We start from the raw sequence: 15,761 nt of genomic DNA, 5'->3' as shown, positions 1-15,761 counted from the left end.
TGGTCACAGTCTCGCTGAGAGATGGGCACCCCTTCTTCTCGGCAAGCTCTGGCAGTGGAGGGTTGGCAGAAGTGGATCGTTTCAACATGATGACGGCTTCTATCCAGAAAAAGTGTCTTGGCAAGAGTGGTCTAGCGTTGCGTGGACAGGTATAACCGTAGCTTGCCGCTTCACGGCTCCCCACACTTCTATTTATACTACCTTCGCGGACGCCAATGAAATTCACGCGCCAACGTCGTGTCCAGGACGGTTTTTCTCCAAGACTTGTGTTTCTTGATCTGCTCGTTGCCCATTGGTCAGTTTTGGCTGGACGGAGCTGCTCAACGCAACTTCGAACAGTTTCGCTCACCTCGTCGCTCATTGGTCTGTCCAGCTCGTTGCCCACTGAAGAACGCGACGCGTTGGTAGATGGCTACACAGAACTGATAACTAGTTTCTGTGTGCACGTGTGCAAGAATCAGCGACTTGTCACGATCCTTCTGACAATAAAGGCGCGTTTGTCACGACCCTGTTGACACTGAGCGCAGATTCATCATGAGCCTTGTGACAATGAGGGCAGATTCATCACGATCCTTTTGACATTGAGTGCAGATTCGTCACGATCCTTGTGACATTGACGGCAGATCTATCACGATCCCAGTGGCACTAAGGGCAGATTGGTCACAGTCCTTGAGATATTGAATGCAGATTCGTCACGATCCTTGTGACATTGACGGCAGATTCGTCACGATCGTTGTGACGTTGAGTGCAGATTAGCCACGATCCATTTCAGACTTCCGTATGTTCACGACACTAGGTCCTTTGAGAGCAGAGATATCTCACGGACAAACTAACACAGTACATCTTTGTCGTGCATTCGTCTGGGAAGACATAACTCAATCTAAAGAAGCAACACAAACTAAGCCAACATCAGTATTTATACATTTTCTTGTTATATTTGAACTAAACAACGATTGTCACTCTTGCTGTGACAGCAACTGGTTACCGTCACTCTGTGAATGTGACAGAACGTGGCGCATTTCCGGCTTTAGTTTGCTTAGAGGTGCGTGCTATACGATTTTGACACGTCCGGAGCGGGCTGTCCACACTGGACAAGAGAAGTGGACATAACGGACATTATACACGATGCTATGTCCAAGATTATGACTTGTCAGAAAGATGCATTTAACGCAAAACTTTATATGTGTCTAATCGACATTCTCTACCACTTGTAAGATGTGAATCTGAGTTCTCAGAGGGATGTGTAACAAATAATTATATAAACAGTTTTAACTGATAACATGTATTAAATAGAGAAAAGTAGTCATCAGCTTTCAAGAGCGAAGGGATGATATTCCAGCAGGTCCACATGAGGAGAAGGCACCTGAACGTATTCCAGGAACCATGCAGAAAGTGCGTCATATTTGTCATCAAGGTTCTCCATGGTGAATGACACAACAGCCGAGCAAGGTGGCGTTGCTCAGAAATCGAGCGGACACAGATCTAACTGCACGTTAGCACTTCATGTAGTGTTTACGCTTTAAGAACCATGGATTAGAACGCAGGATTATCCTCGAAGGCGTGAATATAGTTCCGTCTACTGATTAATCCTAGCCGGTTTGCAAGGGAAGGTGTAGCTATGTTAACATATACTAGCCATGAAAAGTGGAAAGTTTATCTTGCAATATGTAACCTACCTCTGCAAAACAAAATCAGTTCATCAACCAGATTAAGTGAATTAATTAAGGGAGTAAATGTGCGATTAAAGTCATCGATTGGTATCGATGGTCAGCGTACTAATTTTGATATACATTTATGTTATGCCATACAGAACCTTACAGCAAATATCTTATAGCAAACTTGACAAATCTTTACATAAACTTCATAAACCAATACGACATTCTTGTGGAAAAAGGCACGAGCAATAGTGCGCTTCCCGCCTAGAATACTGCCTTAATACAGGCAGACAGCAGGCTCGTGTGGCCGTGCCTTTGCGTTATCCTTCACTCATGTCTTATCATTTGTGGAGTTTATATAAAAAATACATCTATCTAACATCATGTGTTTATATTATTGTAAGGGTAGTGTAAGCATCATACTGAAACAACTAAAAAAAAATTATAACCCCCAAACACGCATGTTCAGGACAGAATCCGACATCAACAAGCTGCAGACTTTTCACCGTAGGCTTCATCCGGTTGACGGACTTGCGTAGGCATGATTGCAGCTGTCGGTGTTAATAACCAGTAACCCGAAATGGCCTGTGGATTGTTTTTTTTTTATTTGACTGGTGTGTTAACGAAGTTTTCAAGTTTAGCCTACATTATTGATTGCCTACAGACATAATTGCTGACCAAAATTCCACCTGGGAAGTCATACAGAAGAGGGATTTACACAGAAACAGCGAATCTATCCCCAGCAGTTTTCAGAGATTAATAAATTTCTATTGTTTAAGATGTTCACAACCATATTGTGTGTGTCAGCTAATAAAGTTTGACACTTGTGACAGTATTTAATTATTCCAATACCACATGCCTATTGTTCTTCAATACTGGCAAAGTGTGACAGCTGGTCACTAGGACTGCATGAGTTCTTCTTCCAAGTCTCAGTGTAAAAGACTATTTTACAGTATTTTACTTAAGCATACAATAATCCGCTTTGCTTTTGCTGCTAACACCCATGGTGTTTCTTACACAAATAAAGTATACATCAAAACATTATTGTAGGCCTACAAACAGGAAAATCAACAACTTGTAAACATATGTCATTGATGCACGTGGATGGTCCCATACATTTTGCTTCAACTCTTATTCAAGTTCACAAATAATATTTGATATCAGATTTCATCTGGATGTTGGTTCAAATAATGTATTGTTAATCACAAATTAACAGAATGGAATTATTTTCATGAAGACATTTTGTAGTCAAAGAGATTCAATAAAGAAAATATTTAACGTAGACTACACAGCGCCAGGTAAGCCAAAAATTAAATAAAGTGTATTATTGCAAATGGAAAATTATTTCTTTTTCTGTGAGAAAAACTTTTCTTCGTGCGTTTGCTCTGTGGGTGGTTTTCCAACATTGTTTGGTACAAACTACAAATTATCCACCAAGTCATATTACAGGACTAAATTTAACTTGTCCTGTATCGTATTTTTCACCCCCCCCCCCCTCCACGTTTGTTCGTGAAATTCGTATTATCGTGACGAATCTGCACAAATTCGTTGTTCTTGTTGTCGTTGTTGCACGGCATGTAAGCACAAAGTGTCAACTTTGTCTGCTAAATTACTAAGTGGCTATAAGTTTTCACTGTCAAATGATTCCCACAACAACTAAAATCTTCTACGGAAGAAATAAAAGATGATTGTCAACTTTTAAGGGAGCTGAAGTATGAGCTAGTTTTATCACTCGTGGTGATCGCATGGACTCACTCCTAAATCACTTCTTTAAAAGTAGATTACCACGTTGCAATCAAAAAGACACACAGCAGACATTTTACTTCTGTTTCATGTATGGTGTTTGTCTTTCAAAAATTCTTTTAAATCATTCTCAGAAAGAACTAAATTTTCCGTCGTCAATTTTCCACAGCCAGCGCGTAGGTGTGTGTCATCTGTCAGAGTGGACGGATCACTGACTCTGCAGGTGACTGTCAGTCCCGGAGCTGTCTACAGGCGCTCTACAAACTCTCTACAAACCCTCTAAAAGACCTCTAAGATCGCGCTAATCTGTTGCCTGGTTTTGACTTTTACTGCAGGGCGCATTTACAGGTGTGTGTTACAGGTGAGGCACGTTTACAGCTTTGTGTTACAGGCGAGGTGTGTTAACAGCTGTGAGGCACGTTTACAGCTGTGTGTTACAGGCGAGGTGTGTTAACAGCTGCGAGGCACGTTTACAGCTGTGTTTTATAGGCGACTATCGTTTAAAGTTGTGTGTTACAGGTGAGATGCGTATACAGCCGTGTATTACAGGTGATGTGCGTTTATAGCTGTTTGTCACAGGTGAGGCGCATTTATAACTGTGTGTTACAGAAAAGGCGCGTTTACAGTTGTGTGATACAATCGAGGTGTGTTTACAGCTGTGAGGCACGTTTACAGCTGTGTGTTATGGGCGGGAATTGTTTACAGGTGTGTGTCACAGGTGTGTTGCGTTTACTGCTGTGTGACACAGGTTGATGCGCGTTTACAGCTGTGTGTTACAGAAAAGGCACGTTTACAGCTGAACAAACTCCTCTCCATGAGAACATCAGGCGATTCCGCAAGAACCACTAATATTTTAATATCAAAAAGACTTACAAATGACAAAAAAAGAAATCGATATATTGTAAAGTTGATAATATGGAAGATTTATTAATGGTTCATTGATTAACAGCTAGCAGCACGGACCATTGTACAATGATCTGACCAGAGGAAATCCAGTTGTTGTTTGATATATTTTATCTATTTTGATTGGTGTGTTACGCTGTACTCAAGAATATTTCACTTATACGACGTTGGCCAGCATTATGGTGGGAAGAAACCGCGCAGAGCCCGGGGGAAACCCACAACCCAGATCTTCCCACTTACGGCCGGAGAGGGAGTCAGCATGAACTGGACTTGAACTCACAGCGACCCCATTGGTGAGAGGCTCCTGGGCCATTACGCTGCGCTAGTGCGCTAACCAACTGAGCCACGGAGGGCCCCAGTTGTTGTTTGACACACAATAATCTCACCCAGACGTTTAAATACGAAGCCATGGTTCTGTCTGGTTACTGCTGATGAACAAGACAAACGTGTCTAACAATGGAGATATATCTCTGTACACTTCTTCCCACACTACCGACATCGCTCTGCGAATATTGGGCCATATCTGTCTGGTTACTGCTGATGAACAAGACAAACGTGTCTAACAATGGAGATATATCTCTGTACACTTCCTCCCACACTACTGACATCGTTCTGCGAATATTGGGCCATATCTGTCTGGTTATTGTTGCTGGACAAGACAAACGTGTCTAACAATGGAGATATATCTCTGTACACTTCTTCCCACACTACTGACATCGTTCTGCGAATATTGGGCCATATCTGTCTGGTTACTGCTGCTGGACAAGACAAACGTGTCTAACAATGGAGATATATCTCTATACACTTCTTCCCACACTACTGACATCGTTCTGCGAACATTGGGTCATGTCTGTCTGGTTACTACTGCTGGACAGGACTAACCTGTCTATCAGTGGAGAGATCTCTGTGTACACTGGTGAACATAGGGCCATCACATTGGGATTTTTGCCTGGTTACTGCTGTTGGACAAGGCTAACGAGTCAGTCATGAACTACACCTATAATTTCACTCTGCAGAAAATTTCTTCACGCTTCGTGACAGGGAATGAATCAGAAGGAAGAATTCATAAAATCCAGCTTCAGATTTATTACATTTCTTTACTGTAAGTCCCACTCTCCAAGTGGTCGTCACGCATTAACGAAATTCTGACCTACATTGGCGTGTTCAGTCATAAAGCTATCACGAAAATGAGCTCAGATTGTTCAGAGGCAAACAAGTAAAGACATGGGAAAGTTTCTTCGTTCGGTAGGAAGGACAATATTGTTGAGTTCTCAGTTAAACAGTTTGGCAGCAGTGGAAACATATTTTGGAGACCTTTTGCAACATTGTTAAATTTGTGAGTTGTCAGATCTTTTGTAGTCAGCTTAGTTCGTCGTACATCTATTCAGTGATTATCAAATAACTTTGAGCCATAAAATTATGGGTCAGCCATAGTGGAGAAAACAGCCACCTTCAAAGAGAAATACATGGTCTCCTGGTTTAAATATGTTCTCGCCACGTTATGGTTAAAATATTGCCACTGTACCAAGACTCATTCATTCATTCATTAGTTCAAAAGAGAAAATTACAGCTTTGACACCAAGTATACCCCGGAACAATTAACACACACGTACTAAGATGTTTGCCTCATTAAACAACCGGGGCAAAACAACGCACCACAAGAACTATGGCATGTTTTCCTATCAACCAATTACCTCCATTTTCCACCTAGTCATTGTTGTATTTGGCAAGATTTGCCCATGGTGTGGTGATTCACGTGACTGGAAGAACGTTTTGGAATACTGCACCTAAAGATTCTTCTCCCTTGTAATTAAATTCGAGAGACCCTTAAATGTTTCAGTTCGCTATGTTTCCCCCTTTTCAGCCCAATATCAAAGTTCTAAGCTCTCGGCCAATCTTCCTGAAACCTCTCCAGAAGCTGACTGAAAACACCAGCCGTCTGTATAGTCTCTTCGAATCGATTTTAAATTCCTGTTCTTAAAATCGTTTTTGCGAGCACAAAAAGAAAGCACACTTCCGGAAATGTACAACCCCCAGTGTATTCAGGAGCAATTGGAAACAAACGGAGCATCAACACTGGTTGCTGATGACAGATGCTTAGAGGATGTGCCTTTTGAGAACAATGGATCATAACCTTTCTCTGATCGGCGGGGAGGAGTTCCCATTAGGCACCAAAGCTTTGCAGCCTCAACAGCCTGGCAAAGAAACAAAAGGGTTTACGTCACATCATTTATCGGGTATTTATAAGCAGTAACACGATAGCTGTAGAATTCCTGGAAACGTTTTGAAGAAAGGAGCCCATATTTCAGGTTTCATTGATTTGGGAACTCTTTGAAATTCAGTCAGCGTCCCTGTCTGACTTACTGGGTATTGTCCTGCACCCATCGATTGCCTTCTTCACAACTTAGCGCCACCTTGTGTCTGGTGAATGCCGACGTATTGACCCAATCTCTGTCTCGCTACATTCCAATTGCCTAGCACAAGGGCTGAATACCTTATCAAATTAACTCCACACTATCGATTTTTACCAACCAGCAGGGGTTCAATACTGTCGCGAGTTCACCCGGTTTTAACTTTTAAGTAGACTCGATATATTTACCGCATCCGTCCATAGAAGCGTGACTCATCTTAACCCAGATTCTCTCCATTTCCTTTTCACTGCTCATATGATGGTCAGTATGGTCAAGGTTAAAAGCACGGATCAGAGTGATCTCTATTCCGCGAATGGATCGCGATTCAACACCAAGTTGGGTTATTTTAAAATTTTATTCAGTGTTAGTTCAGATGACATCTCAAGACAAATACGTTAAATTGTATAGTTTGCATACCTCAACCTCCCCCACTCCATCTGATCTAAGCCATGTCTCGTCGACCATTCAACCATCCTAAATCGAGCTACAAAGAATATAGTTCTGTTCCGTGTAACCAGATGGGGGTATAAGCACGCTGTGTTTCTTTGTTGTGTGTTAAATTAGTTTTCATGGTTTCATGCTCAGGTTACACGACGAACCAACAAGTCTGATGCTACTATCTAAAATGAAAGATCTGGTTTGAGAGTGTTGTTATTCTTTAATTTATTTATTTATGTATTTGACAGGTGTTTTACGCCCTACTCAAGAATATTTCACTTATATAACGGCGGACAGCATTATGGAAACCGGGCAGAGTCCTGGGGAAACCCACGACCATATGCAGGTTACTGTCAGACGTTCCCATGTACTGCCGGAGAAGAAGCCAGCATAAGCTGGACTTGAACTCACAGTGACCTCATTGGTGGGAGACCCCTGGGCCATTACGCTGCGCTAGCGCGCTAACCAATTGAGACACGGAAGCCCCTTATTCTTTAATGTTCTTTACATTAGGACATTTGTTATCAACATGTAGTGTGTAGAACTTATCTTTAATTTATGAACTGTCTGATTTCTTAATCACTGGTCCAGGAAGATTTCCCATATGCGAGAAAAGGTGGGGGTAAACCAGGCGTAAAGCTACAGCAAAACCAACAGGTGTGTGATTAAAGCCCGCTATTAAGTAAGGTTGTCTGTCGGACCAAAGGGCCCGTAACCCCCAAAGCAATGCTCCAAACAGAGGGCAAGCATACCAAGCACACCAAACACACCGAATACATCAAGCTGAGAATGTGTCGCTTGAATCTTCGTGATGACTTCAGCGTTATGGAATGTAGAAATCCTGATGCGTGACTGACAGATAAAAGCGACTGGCTGGTATACTTAATCAACTTTGTAAATCTGACAGTTACCAGCTGCATGTCCCATCTCACCTGTTGCCGGTTTGGTAAGGATCAGAGGACAGGGGTAGTCAAGCCAACGTCATTACCAAACGGTCTAACAACCCAGTATGGATCTCACATAGACGTCTGCATCGGGTTTAGCTGTGTGTACACCAGTGGCAAGTTCACAGCTGAACAAATTCTTCCGCATGAGAAGATAAGGTGATCCAGCACGAACCGCTAATATCCGAAATTTCTCATATCAACAAGATTAATAAATGGCAAAAACAAGAAATAGAGGATTTGATAGCAGTGTTCATTTCATAATTTTAAGAAAAAACACTTTGTAAGTTCAACCTCTAAGGGGTTATTTAAATGTAAATACAGTCGTTTGGGAAAAAGATGATGTGCTGCATTCATTAAAACCTTGTGACCTTGAAGTCAAGGGCACCTGCTTATGACAATAGTGCGATATTGTCGGAGCGTGTGTGGTTTCATATGACAAATCAGAGCTCGTTCCAGATACATGGCTGGCAGAAATAGTCGAACTGAAGAGCCGAGAAATTCTTCTATACTGGGCAATGTTTATGTGGCTGAAAGTAATGATGGATTGGATGTTTTTGTCGCCGGTTGAAAAAACACCACCATTCAAACTGGTCGCCATTTGTACAATTCCGAAGCAAACAAAAAGAAGTTCCACTTCGTCAGGAGGTTACGTCACGCGTATTAATATCGTTCCCATGATTTCAGCCAAATGAAAGTATTATGTAACTACATGTAAGTCAATCTGAATGAAACACCCAGGTAAAATGATAACCCAGTAAGAACCATGGCATGTTTTTCTACCAGCCAATGACCTCTTTCTTCAAACAAGTGATTACTATATTAGGCTGTGTTCGCGTCAAGTGGTTCGAAGGAGGTTTTAGAACTCAGGACATGGAAATTCTTCTCCCGTGAAATTGAATTAAAGACACCATTAAATGTTACATTCCACAATGTTTCGCTTTTATCAGGTCATTATCAAGCCCGTAAGCTCTTGGTCAACCTTCTTGCACCACCCACTTCCCCAGCGAAAACCTGGGCGAAAACACGACTCGTAGGTGTTGCGTCTTCGAATCGATTGTAAATTCCTGTTCTTAAAGAAATTCATTTACAGGCACAAAATGAACACTTACATCCCCTAATGTGTTGAGGTGAAATTGGAGACAATGATCGACAGATACATGTACTTAGAATGTGTCGTACCCTTTCTCTGGTCGGAGGGAGTTCCCATTAGGCACAAGGAACAATGGTTGTCTCTCAAATTGTTGGCCAAGTAGGGCTACGTTACAGCATTTAGGGAGTGTGCCTAACTTTCAGCGGAGCAGTTTCAAGTTTGCTGTAGACTGCCTCGAAACCTTTTGGAGAAAGGAGCCCATATTTCAGGATTCATTGATTTGAGAACTTTGAAATTCGTTCAGCGTCCCTGTCTGACTTTTTGGGTATTGTCCTGTACCCATCGATTGTCTTCTTCACAGCTTAGCGCCACCTTGTGTCTGGTGAATGCGGGCATATTAACCCAATCTCTGTCTCGCTACATTCAAATTGCCTAGCACAAAGGCTGAATACCTTATCAAATTAACTCCACATTGTCCTTTGTAGAGACCAGTAAGGGTTCAACACTGGCGGGTGTTGATCGGGTCTTGACCTTTGTAAACAAACACGTTGACTTTGCCCTTTTCATCCATACGAACGTGACTCGTCTTAACTTTCCTTTGCCTTCCGCCTTCTTAAAGGGACACAGTGCCTGTGTGATGGTGAATATGACCATGATTGTAACACATGGTTAGAGAGGGCCGTGGTTCAACTCCAATCTGGGCGATTCTAAACCTCGTGGGCTAATGGTTAGCATGTTAGTGTGGCGCAACGGCAAAATAAACTCTTACCAACGCGGTCGCTGTGAGTTCAAGTCCAGTTCATGCTGGCTTCCTTTACGGTCGTACTTGGGAAGGCCTCCTCGCAACCTGCAAATAGTCGTTATTTTCCCCGGACTTTGTCCAGATTTATCCCACCATACCGACCTCGTGTAAGGGGAATATAAGAGTTCGGGGTAAAACATGAAACAAGATCCCAAACTTTTAAGGCGTTTTGTCCTTGTATTTGCACGCCTCTGTGTCTGATCTTAGCTATAGATCAGCTCATATGTTTTGAACTGAGACACAGAATCTTGTGCTGTCTCGTGTAACCCGACATATCTTTGAAATACAGTGTGGCTTAGTTGTCTGTTGAATTTGTTCATACGATTTCATAATCAGGTAGCATGAGACAGCGTGAGGCCTTGTAAGACTGATGTGATTTAATTGTGCTGTGACATACACAATATTTAAGTCATATGTTACATGCTACACAAGGTTTAAAAAAACATGAAAATCCACTATATTTACTATATTTACCACATTTATAGAATCCTTCTTAAGTGAATCAGACATGGCGAAGAATTACAAGTAATGTGGACTCCAACAAGCATCGAAATGGTGTTTTTTTATGGGAACATAGAATTTTAGCGGTTGTATAGCTACCGTAAGGTTAAGTGCACAAAGGCACAAAAACTTATAATGTCTTTATAATGGACCAATCAGCATTGATTTCAGATAGGCGTATAAGTGCACTGAAATGTAGAAGAAAAAGACTGCAAACACAAATTGCTGGATCATTACAGGTTTTTCAGGCATTTATTCTTTAGCATGGACAGAGAAAGAACACTAGACACGAATTGCCCTGTATACGTTCATGTCTTTCTAACTGAAACTAAATTCAGTAAAAGAAAACATGGCATAATGCATCTAAACATACCAAACAAATGTTTGATTAGAAGCAGTAGATTGTCAGTTGGCCGTCTTGCCAGACAAGGTAAATGTGCGATGAACACATAACGTGAAGGAACACAGCACAGCTGTTGTCTGTGTACCGGGTATTAATCCCCACCCAGCATACAGTCACCTGATCGATGCCCTCTTATCGGCCTCTCATTTCACGACAGAACTGATTCTCCACAAACATCTTCAGGTGCCTATTATGAACAATGGTAGTTTGTACAGCGCTGTGTCAGGCACCAAATTTCATACAGAGATAATGACATCTGTCTTGTCATCTAATAGGTACTTTCCGTAAACGTCTACAACATCACCAGCTTGTGGCTACCCCGGGAGCAGCGTTATTCACGTGAGCAGTAGAGATGATTTCCTCTGCATGAACCTTATCTGCTTTCCTCAACATACAACTGAAAACGGGTTGTCGTAAATTGCTTAGGGTGTACAATCTAGGCGTTGAAACACACTCACGTAACATGCATCAACCATAGGGGACGTCCCGGGTCAATAATCACAAGACCAATTTCCAAAACATAGTTACGCCCAATCACTTGTTTGAGTGGCAATTTGGGATGAAAGTACGCCAAACAAGACATTCTTATGGATATACAATAACATCGTTATGAAATGACTTGATAACGATGGTAGAAACTACATCGAAACGTCGTGTTAATAAACTAAGAAGTTGTATATCCATAAGAATGCCTTGTTTTTACGCCTAATCCACCAAAAAACAACGAGAGTGTATAAAGTGAGAAAATAGGACGGAATTGTACAAAGAGCGGCAGTCAAGAAATTTCCTAAGGCGGAAGGAATGTTCTGCGCGAATAAATTAAATCAGAGCACGAATGAAGTATACAAACAGTTGGGACAGGATCAGGAGATTAGGTCTTCAAGGGGGACGGCAAAAGTTTCGTGTGGTCAATAACTGGCGCATCACTTGGTCCGGCTCCGAAAAGGGAATAGATGTGAAATTCTTGTTAAAGTGTAAACTTTATCAAGCTCAAAAGATAAATTGATTTGGTGCCTATATGTGGGTTAAATAACCCTTATATATAGCATAGGCTGTGACAGGAATATATCACATTCGATGGATTTAGAGAAAACTACAGACTTACCTAGACTTGTGTCTATAAATACCACACTGGTTTCCTGTCAAGTCACTTTATGAAAAGAGAGATAGATTCAATTTTCACAATGTTTACTTGGATAGCAATATGTCAAAGGCATGTAACATAAAACAAATATAAACTAAAACACTAGAGCAACGACAACAGTGTGAGAGTCGGCAGATAGTCAAATGGTCAATTGTGAAATTAATGTTAGTGTATGTACGAAATTAAGCCAGTTTACTTAACAAGGGTACCCCAGTTCAACTGTAACAAGCAAAAGCCATATTTATGTTTCTCCATTCCTTCAGCCAGGGACTTATTAACATATTAGCAATCATCAATACTTGTGTAAAAGGTTTAAAATGGCACATAAAAATTCGTCCACACTTTGCCGGTAGTTACAGTTGCTAAGAAATCTGTTTGTTTACAGATTTCAGCGTAATTACACATGAGCCGTAAAGGAAGAAACTGTTGTTAGTGATAGCACTGATGGTATTGACATAACACCCATGTTTGGGGGCATGCTAGATTCTCATTTACTCTGTTAAATTGCTCGTAATTTGAAACGACTCACGGTGTTTTTTATAACAAGTCATCATAGAATTCAATTTAAATGACTAATTTGCTAGAAAAATGGCAATTGCCATGCAGTTGACATATCCACTGATTTGTATTTATACAAATCCAATCGATTAGAAAGTTAAGGTAATGCTCTTTTCCCGAATGGCTATCAATGATGTTAGAAAAACACAGTGGTTTGCTCGTGATTTCGTTAACAATGACAGCTTGTTAACCCAAACAGCCTGTCCCTTGACTTACAGAACTAATGGTATTTGCAATGCTCCCCTCGTTTTCAGGCACAAAGATCAAATTCTAGCTTTTCACGCAATATTCGCGTGTTCATGTGTTTTAACTATACCAGACTATACGGTATGTACAACACGCATAGCGGTGACAAAACATTTTCGCCAAAACTGTATAATCATTACACGCGCCTTATGTAAAACGTGGACCCAACATAGGATTTATTTATTTGATTTATTTGATTGGTGTTTTACGCCGTACTCAAGAATATTTCACTTATACGACGGCGGCCAGCATTATGGTGGGTGGAAACCCACGACCATCCGCAGGTTGCTGTCAGATCTTCCCAGGAAGCCAGCATGAGCTGGGCTTGAACTCACAGTGGCTGCATTGGTGGGAGACTCCTGGGTCATTACGCTGCGCTAGCGCGCTAAACAACTGAGCCAGCGAGCCCCCCGCCCTCCCGCCCACCCCCAAACGTAGGAGTAATAATAACAGGAGTTGAACGACAATTGGATGGAGTGAATTTGACAGGTGCATTAAACCAATGGTCGCCAGACACTTTGTCACAACAACCCATGGGCGTTACTCTCTGCCCGTCCTTGAACCATGTCACTCTTCTCAACAGAATATCCAAGATCTGCTTACACTGAACGCCAAATATTGTTTCTGCTCTAATTATATTGTCCATGTATATTTAAACATAAATGTAAAACAAATCGGACATTGAACATTTTGCTAAGACAGAAATCTAGAATGTTTTGTGAGTAATTTCCCTGAATCCAGATCTCGGTAAGTTACAGAGCTATTACAGAGGATTAATACAAACGTCAGAGGACAAAACCTTTCCAGATCGAGGCTGGCATCTGTGTCTGTGATGATAATTGATAATGATACGTTATTACTGGAGATCAATATCATTCTTGTGATTACAGATCGTATTAGTGTTCACATCAACGCATAGAGCTGCCATGAGGACGAGGTTACCTACCTATATACACCCCCACCCCCTCCCACCCCACCATCAAATGCGCAGCCCCCTAGTTTCGTGTCTTTTACCTTGACAGAGTATCTACATATGACCAAAACGACAGCCATAGATGCTCAGACAGAGCTAAGCAGATTTTTGGTATTGGTATTTTCAAGGGTACCCGAGATAAGCTTATTGAATTTTGTCGTCCCTTAAGGCTCCCAAATCCCTCGCTCATAGGAGAGGAAAATGCCTGGGAAAAGCCTCTGGTAGCTAGCTGGAAATCTTGGCTTTGGAGGTGTCTGTGCGGACGGACAGAGGAAAGCCTTCTAATACTACCAAGGCTGCCTAAATGATATTATCACATGATGTTTTTGAATCGTAGCGGCTGCATATTTCCAAGAAACGCTTTGTTGCGTCATGTCTGACATAGAACAACATATGAGATAAATATCATAATTGTTTTTCACCATAGTTTATACGACAAATTAACTATGCTGTAGGTTTAAACACTTGTTTTCCAAACTAAACTGGCCAATAAATCTCCTTTTAACAAGATTTGTACCTTGTTATTTATGCCCTTTCTCAACGAATGGAAAGTTTTCCCACATAAAAGTCTACTCTTTAAAGTGGTACTCTTTTGGAAGTTGAGCAGACTGAGAAATACAAGCAGCGATCTAATACTCACTGATGCAGAGTTTCCTCACATAATAATGCCGGCTGCCTTGGCATAAGTGAAATAATCTAGATTATAGAGTATAACACCAATCGAATCAAATAAATAAATGTCTACCTTAAGCACAGCGTTTCTGTCAGTCACGATATTATTTTGGACCATGCACTATCCGATAGGCAGTCACCGTTGTCAGTAATTTGAACGATAGTCTGATCTTTTCGACAATTTTTAAACTTCATCGTCCAAATCCTTGATTGCATGAAAGTAATACACACTTATTAATTTTCACTCTAAAATGTTCTAATAAACACTTTTAAATGGAGTTTTGTTTTCTAGAAATTGTATTACGGCTGGTCTTTCTAGTCAGTATAGCCTATTTTGAGAGCTTTGCATTTCAACAATTGAAGTGCACCATAACGCTGTTATGTTATCCATGGCCATCCTTTTGGGTGCTGTGACACTGAGAGACACTGGGCCAATGCGTTATGAAGATCTGACACGTTCTCGCGTACAGGTTACTCAGCAACATATTTGCTATATTGCACACACTGAATTGTACTTTGCTCCTGAAACAAAACATTCGTATAACAACCGTCAACCAAAATGGGCGTTCCGAATCAAAATTTACCAAATATTTTAGTTTACCAAAAAAAAAGTTATTCCAAATATGTAGCTTAGTTGAGTCATAGGATAGATTCCAGATTCAGATTTTTAAAATTTTTTCTGGAAAAGTCAATTATCTAGTTAACTTCCTCACTAAAACTATTTGTTTCGACCGCGTGAGTTAAACAAGGCACCCAAAACCGTCCGTCTCTGCATCACTCCGTCCATGTCACGGAATGAACATTTCCAGAATAACTAATGACAGTTCGGTGCCCTTTTCCCTTATTCTAAATTCCCCCGAGGGCAATGTACAATTTACACATACTAGTTTCTAAATGACTGTTTGTCTTGAAATCGGATGCAAATAAGACAAAATGTCCCCTTGATTGAACATCCGTCCGTCTTTAGCAACCATCAGGCTCTCTAAGCTTTAGTTCAACATCAGTTCTTATTAATCTATGACCTTAACAGGAAAAAACACGGGTATTGGATAAGAAAGTGGGAAAAAAGTTAATCCAAAATAAATTGTTTTGTGAAGTGAGGCGTTGTTTATCGCCAGAGGGCGCTCACTGCTTTCGAGATCTCAACCAGCCGGGAAATTACCAGAGAATTTCAATCTATTAAACTGGTGTACATTTAATGAGCCCAGTCGAAGTACCAAGAATGGGGAACAGTTTCTGGCAACTGACTTGACCTTGTCTTCCCTGCTTCATTTG

This window comes from Liolophura sinensis, chromosome 8, assembly GCF_032854445.1.
Source record: "Liolophura sinensis isolate JHLJ2023 chromosome 8, CUHK_Ljap_v2, whole genome shotgun sequence".
Lineage (NCBI taxonomy): Eukaryota > Metazoa > Mollusca > Polyplacophora > Chitonida > Chitonidae > Liolophura > Liolophura sinensis.
Note: the sequence above shows the minus strand (reverse complement) of the source record.